The sequence below is a fragment of the Antedon mediterranea genome, chromosome 5 (genome assembly GCF_964355755.1).
Source record: "Antedon mediterranea chromosome 5, ecAntMedi1.1, whole genome shotgun sequence".
In the NCBI taxonomy this organism is placed as follows: domain Eukaryota; kingdom Metazoa; phylum Echinodermata; class Crinoidea; order Comatulida; family Antedonidae; genus Antedon; species Antedon mediterranea.
The window spans coordinates 20469098-20477087 of NC_092674.1; the positions used below are offsets into that span (position 1 = coordinate 20469098).

A 7990-nucleotide genomic window follows, 5' to 3' on the forward strand; every position below is an offset into this window, starting at 1 on the left:
TACCATCAATTGACGACATTTTTTATGCTGATCGGAGTCGTCAAAGAAAAGTGCCACTGCGTAGAAAAGAGAGAGCTGTAGTACCGTCATAACACCAACGATCATACATAACTCTACTAGACATGATGTAATACTTTATGATGCTGATCGGATTTGCACAAGAAAGTTTCCATTGCGTAAGTAGTTTGATACAGTAAGTCTACATGTTTAGTTAAGGTGCAATATCAGTGGCTAATTGAACTACGGAAGAATTTTAAAACAACATAACGAACATAAATATGAGAAGGATATTTAGTTCTTATAGATCTAAATTCATTGGCAGACATTAAGGCATGTTATATTCACTAGGTAGTAGTAGGCGTATCCTGTAAGGATGGTATACACCCACGTGTAGGTTTTAACATTTATTTGAAATCTTTTGCTACGTAAAAGCAAGGCAACTAAATCCTGAATTGGAAACACACTTTTATCTGTACAGTACACTAGAAAACCTACTACCTCTTGATAATAGACATGCGAGTAGACATATACTGTAGTATAATGATAACATATTTAATTAGATCTTACTATACTAACGAATAGTAAATTTTACTTTTCGAGATTATAGATTAGGCCTACTAATAATCGCATATAATTATTGTTTATAATTATCTGATGTTGTTTTACTTACTGTAAAATGATCACATTTCAAATTACCAAAGTAAGCCTACAGTTCTTTTCAAATATTATTCCACTAATTTGGCCAATTTGGAAAGAAAAACAAAATTTCCAGTCTGAAGTCGGAGATGCTACCTCATCGTGGTAGACTGGTGTCAACATCGTTGTTATCAACACAAAATGATACCAAAGATGGCTAACAGCATCACGCTTAACCGATCCCAACCAACGGGCTCGCATTTTCCCTATTTCTAGCTTGCAAATAAATATTATTAAATTAAATAATATTAGATGGTACATGAGCGAAGCGAGCGTACCATTTAGGTCATGCCCACAGATGGACGTATATCTCGAATACACAGTAATTTCAGCGTAAAAAAACTGGCGATGTCAAATGTGTACCACACGACTATAATACATAATTGTCATTGATTGAATAAATAGACACAATTATTTATGCAGTCAACTAATAGCACCCTGGGAATTACTTCCAAAAGAGAAACCCCATTTTTTATTTTTGGACTCATTTAAACAAATCCAATTTGTGTTTTGTTCATAACATAAACGTTGAGGGAAGGTATAAAGAGGAACCATTTTAAAATATATTCTTTATCCACTCAGCAACGAAATATTGTTTTCATGTTTTATAGGCCTATAAATAATATACCACTAAATACAGTAAAACATTTGCGATTTAATACTTTGTTAACTGTCACTGTCATAGTCGATTGAAATAGTAAAGTACATATTGTGACGATACACCACTACGACGTTTATATTTTTGGTAATGATTAATTAGCACAAACGTTGAGAAACAATAAATAATATAGTTTATTTGTATATTATGTGTTTATAATCTAACAGTGGGGCCTCCAACACTCACAGTAATACAGTTTATATGTTTATAATATATCTAACAGATACTACCAACACTCACAGTAAGAAATTTGCGATTCAAAAGGCAACCACAGTATTGTATGGTAGTATTGCAATACTATATCTTAAGGTTTTAAGTTTATTCCCATAAATGTACATACTTGTGTTAAACCATGGAGGTATACTCAATGGTTAAACCAAATAATTAGGAATGTACTTCCATTTATCGCAAATCAATACATTTGTATAAACGAATATTAAATCTATCAAAATAGTATTTTTTAAAGAAAATCGGCCTGTCTTTAATATTACGATGCTGTACTCGAGCTGTTCAACCGGTTTTCATCCATTAAAAACAATTATCGTAGGAGATAGATAGATAGGAAAATGCGAAGCATCCAGCTCGTAGGCATATTGATGAAGAATTGTTAGATTAGTTAGTACGTACGTTTGTTGACGGCTGTTGTACGACGACGGAGGTTCGTGGGAAATTATCATTTTTGTTGACTTGGGTATGAGTGGGTCACTCAAACCTTAGAAAGTATTGCTCCTACTATATACCCGGAATATGCATGTTATGTTTTTTGTTCTATACACAGTAGGCCACGGACTTGAAAAAGGTTCATTATTATTATTATTTACAAGTTGGAATGCAAAGCATATAAAGATATGCTAGATCTAGCAAAATGCAATTATCATCGCAATGAAATCGCTAATGCGGATGACAAGAACCTTTTCCGCATCATAAGTAAACTGTACTCGGTCGATTCTTCTCCTGTTCTGCCAAAACACACATCTTCAATGGATCTCGCAAACCAGTTTGGCTGTTTCTTTAATGAAAAGATTCTGAAAATTTGCAAGAAACTTAACTCCATAAACACTCCACTAATAACTGTCAACGTCGACGAGTCATGTAATAGTAGTTTCGCTGAATTTGAGCAAATATCAGAAGATACGGTACGCAAAGTCATCGCTGAAAGCGCATCTAAGTCCAGTAGACTTGACCCAATTCCAACACGGTTACTAAAAAACTGCATTGACGCTCTACTACCGCATATCACTAAAATCGTCAACATGTCGCTGTCATCAGGTACTGTACCATCTGCATTTAAATTGTCCCTCGTTATGCCACTGTTGAAAAAGCAAAATCTCGACTCCAACGTCCTACAAAATTATAGACCAATAGCAAATCTTCCCTTCCTTTTTAAAGTCTTGGAAAGAATTGCAACTGCTCAGATAAAAGCATATATGGATGAACATTTCCTGTTTTCAAAAGTCCAATCAGCCTACCGCCGCTTCCACTCAACTGAAACCGCTTTATTACGTGTTACAAACGATCTACTACTTGCTTTAGACAAAGGTAATGAAGCGGTACTTATTCTACTCGACTACTCCGCAGCATTTGACACTATCAATCATGATTTATTATTTCAACGTCTTCATAAAAGACAGGGGTGGCGCCAGGATCTTCCCGACGCGGGGGCTACATTCCCCGACGAGGGGGCTATGCGAGCGAAGCGAGCATCACTAGGCTGGGGGCCAGGGGGCCGCCAAGGGCCCCCGGAAGCAACGCGTTCTAGCGTCATTTGAGGTCATTTTAATCAGATTTAGGGTAGCCATTTTTTCCACATTTTATAATGCATAAATAAAATACTGCGTGCAAAAAAACGATGCGCGATGACTGTTTCAATCCACATTTTTCAATTTAAAAAATAAAAGTTCAAAGAAAATTTAGAAAAATAGAGTTGGAGGTCCCGGAAATTGGACTTATTATACTTCAAAACATGAAACAAAATATATAAGTCCCTATCATGGTTGTGACTGAGCTAAGAAATGTTTGAAAAATAGAGATGTTAGGTCCCGGAAAATGCACTTCTTGTACTTGTACGAAATATGACCAGCTTTATTATTGGGGCTGAGCTAAGAAACTGTTTAAAACTAGAGCTGCAGGTCTTCAAAAAATTGCATTTTATACTTTGGAAACATCAGGCCTAGAGGCTTAAAAAAGCAAGCGTAGACCTTTTTCAGTCGGGGAAATAAATTTATTCCTCCCAAGTGTATGCGTGCGTACCACCATCTGGACTTCCGAGTGGTGAGAAATTCATGACATACATGACATTGAAAATGTAATAACTTAGCTATAATAAGATGTTGGCTAAGCGAAAATGGCATGTTTTTTTGTTTAGTAATGGATGAAAAATTTATTTTAGGTGCCCCACGGTAGAGAAGGTTGCTTGTAAATTAAAAAATTGGTGAACATACGAACAATTAACATAATTCGTTTTTGCTGTACACACTAAAAAAAAAAGGTGCAAATCTCTACCTAAAAAGGTGCAAACCGATGCAACAATAGCAGCTCCCTTTAAGGTGCACAACTGCACCTTTGACGGAAGGTGCAATTTTGAACCCTGATAAAGGGTGCTATAATGCTCCTTTGGAGTTCACATTTGCACCATATAAGGTGTAATTTTCTACCCTAAAAGGTGCAAACTAAATGCAACAATAGCAGCTCCCCAAAGGAGCAAAATTCAACCTCTAAATAAAGGTGCAACTTTACACCCTAATAAAAGGTTCAATAATGCTCCTCTAAGATTCAAATTTCTGTTAAAAAGGTGCACAAATAAAAATCACTAAAATACAAAAAATATTGATTAAGCTTTGTATAATTTTATTCAACTTTAAAACATTACATTATTCAATTCAACTGCTGAATTAATGGATGGCAATTACCAGTCTCTGCACCTTAAATAGAGTGTGGCCATCTCTTCTCAAACCAACAATAGGCCTATTGTTAAAATTATCTAATGATGACATCTTTGGCAGTATTCTCTTCTTATCCCCATATATCTGAAACAGTGTTCTTGATGTCTGGTTCACCTTTTCCGAACATTTTCACCTGATTATGTACTTTCCTAAAAAGCATGAAATAGGAAGGGAAACTATTATATATTATCATTAATATGACAACATCATACAATACATTATTGACATTGTTCTGATTTTTAAAGTCAAATTACCTTGACCACATGCTTTACATACTTTAAAGTATGTTCCTCTCCCTTTCCTCAGCTCGTAGTATAGTAGGCCCTATATACTAGAGTATTACAGTACATGTGGTCACATTTCTTTCTCCTTTTCTGAACATCTTTATTGCTGCTGATTAGAGCAGAGGTGCTCTTTCATGTTTTAAACTTATTTTATCCCTCCATGACATCATGTAGGCTGTAACTATAATTAAAAATAATGATAATGTGTATAAGAATTTAATATAGGCCTAGGCCTAATAATACCCAGCTACTGTAATAACTAATATTAATAACTAGGCCCCTGGCCTGCCTAGCTAGGCCTATTATTAATTATAGGCCTAGCCGGCTAGCTAGGCCTAGGTAGGACTGCTTTTAATAAGTTTAAGGTCTAGGCCTACCTAGGCCTAGTAACCTTTTAGGCATAGCTAGCCTATTTATGCCTAACCTACTAGCTAGACCCAGGTAAGTAGGCTAGGCCTGGTCTAGGACTATCCCCCACCCGAAAGGCTACTGTAGGCTAAGTAGGCCTCTAGACTGCCTACTTTAGGCTTAACCTAGCCTAGGCCTAATAGAGGCCGCCTAGATAGGTAGGAGGCCTCTAGCTAGCCATATTTATTTATTTATTTAGCTATCATTTTTAAGTTTTAGGCCTAGCCTAGGCTTATAGGCCTATACAATAATTAATCTAATAAAAACAACCAAACTACATGCCTATATAAAGCTTCGTTACTTACTTTTAACAGCTATCCTACACTGGAGAGGTGTGGGAGCTAGGCCTAGTTTAATTTTATAGCCTGATTTTTTGGGCGCAAACTCCTCAATTCAAACTGCATGTTTAACAACCGCACGCGCTTAAAATTATTGTTCAATTCCTGTTTCAAATAAATTTAGAACAGATGCCTACATTATGATATTAGATATTCTAATAATATTGTTAAATATGAAAGAAAAGTTTACTTATTCTAGACTTAAGCAAACCAGAGTAAATAACCTCTGAAATTCAATATTTTAACAATTGTTTACAGACATCTTGCGTGCGCATACGGTACGAAAATTGTACAAAAATTGTACAAAAAGGTGCTATTATGCACCTTTTAACTGATGTTAAACCTTATAGGGTGCCCAGTTGAACCTTTGAATTTATCATGTTAAAGGTATTAAACTTTAATTTTCAGTTACAAGCCAGCGACTTTCTAATGTTCCGTAAAAAAAAGATTTGTTCGAATTCCGATAGCTGTCCCCACAAACCTATCTATATTATTATTAATCTTTCTTATTTTTGTTTTAACTTACCACAATAATGTCATTCTAAAAAAATTGTCCTTATTATCACCTTTTAAGCTTTTAGAAGCCCTAAGTTAAACATATCAAGAAGCGTTCATTAATCTAATAGGTCTTATTTGTCACACAGTCACCATGGCCTACTTGGGCCTTTGCGGTGCAGTTCTGCACCTTTTTATACTTGTCTGCATTTTGCGATATAAAAGGTGCAAAAATAAACCTTTTATGAACTCTGCACCATTTTATGAGAAAAAGGCGCAAATTAGCACCCTTTTATAGGTTTGCACCTTTTATTGCACCTTTAGTTTTAAGTGTGTAGTGTAGCGTACGTCGACGCAGTACACGACGTAACCGTCAGTAAACTTCGCCTGGAAAATAACTACAGTACACATTTTTGGTCCCTGGATGGAACATGATATCACGCGTCTCGACCCAACGTTGAACGATTCGTACAAAGGGATACCGCCAGACAAGTGCGAACCTAGCTATTGTTTAGTAGTAAGTTAGATCGCTGGCAATAATGGATGCATAGAAAATGCATAATATCACTCTGACGTACTCTCACAGTCAATGAAACGTCGCGGTTTTCTAGGCGCTGAAGCTAGCTACGAAGTAAACGCGAACGCTTTTTACTGTATATTATATTCCCCGACAAAAAGTACCCGTGTTCCCTTCGGTAACCTTCGCCTGGAAAATAACTACATTACACACTTTGGTCCCTGGATGGAACTTGATATCACGCGTCTCGACCCAACGTTGAACGATTCGTACAAAGGGATACCGCCAGACAAGTGCGAACTAACTATTGTTTAGTAGTAAGTTAGATCGCTGGCAATAATGAATGCATAATATCACTCTGACGTACTCTCACGGTCAATCAAACGTCGCGGTTTTCTAGGCGCTGAAGCTAGCTACGAAGTGAACGCGAACGCTTTTTACTGTATATTATATTCCCCGACAAAAAGTACCCGTGTTCCCCGACGGGGGGGCTAGGCTCCCCGACGAGGGGGCTAGAGCCCCCTTAGCCCCCCCGCTGGCGCCACCACTGATAAAAGATACGGCATAAGCGGAACCGCATTGAAATGGTTTATTTCATATTTTGAGAATCGTAGACAAGCAATCATTGTGGGTGATTCGATGTCTGATGAGTTCGCTCTACCCTGGGGTGTACCACAGGGATCCGTAAAAGGTCCACTCGATTTCATCTTATACACTGGACCACTCAGCAACATCATTGATTCCCACCCGGAAGTTCGTCCTATGATCTATGCAGATGACACTCAACTATATTTAATCATGAAACCTACACATCACTCTGAATCTGTTAACAGCCTTGAATCATGCATTGCAGATGTTCGGTCATGGGCCATTCAAAATAAACTCATGCTCAACGACTCCAAGACTGAAATGATCCATTTTCATTCAAAGTTCCGTGAGGCATCATCATTTCCTTTGGTCCATATCGGAGATACTAGTGTCTCTACCTCCAGCTCAGCCAGAAATCTAGGCGTCCAACTAGACAACAGCCTCGGTTTAAAAGAACACATTCGTAATGTTTGCCGTGGTGCTTCCTTTGGAATTTACCAGATCGGCCAGATTCGTAAGTACCTTGACAAAACATCAACTGAACGTCTTGTTCATGCTTTTGTTTCATCTCGTCTGGACTGTAATAACTCGCTTCTGTACGGCCTACCAACTTCTTATCTGTCTCCTCTTCAACGAATCCAAAATTCCGCCGCAAGACTTATCACTGGCACTAAACGACATGAACATATTTCTCCCGTTTTACGTGACTTACACTGGTTGCCTGTTGATCAGCGCATTCGTTTTAAAATCCTGTTGCTGACATATAAGGTCATCAACGGATGTGCTCCAGCCTACATATGTGACATCATTACTCCGTCAACCAACTCTTCGCTTCGTTCATCCAGCAGACTTCTTCTAAAACCTGGACCCCGTTCCAGAACTCGGTTTTAAGGTGATCGTGCTTTCGCTGTCGCAGCCCCAAAACTCTGGAACACTCTACCACTCGAAATACGCTCATCAAAATCTGTTTTCACATTTAAAACTAAACTCAAAACTCATCTCTTCAGAGAAGCATAATCGCACGCTACTACTTGCACTGATCTTGGAAAACACAGCGCTTTGAA

General features: G+C 37.6%; 1 long non-coding RNA gene across 1 annotated transcript; it reads right to left on the reverse strand.

Annotated features, from left to right (window-relative positions):
• Positions 1–3837: 3837 nt before the first annotated feature.
• Positions 3838–5876, reverse strand: LOC140049366 (uncharacterized). Its single transcript, XR_011845238.1, has 3 exons — positions 5294–5876; positions 4551–4761; positions 3838–4445 (listed from the first exon to the last, which is right to left on the reverse strand). It is a non-coding gene; the product is annotated as an uncharacterized lncRNA (long non-coding RNA).
• Between the last annotated feature and the right edge of the window lie 2114 nt (positions 5877–7990).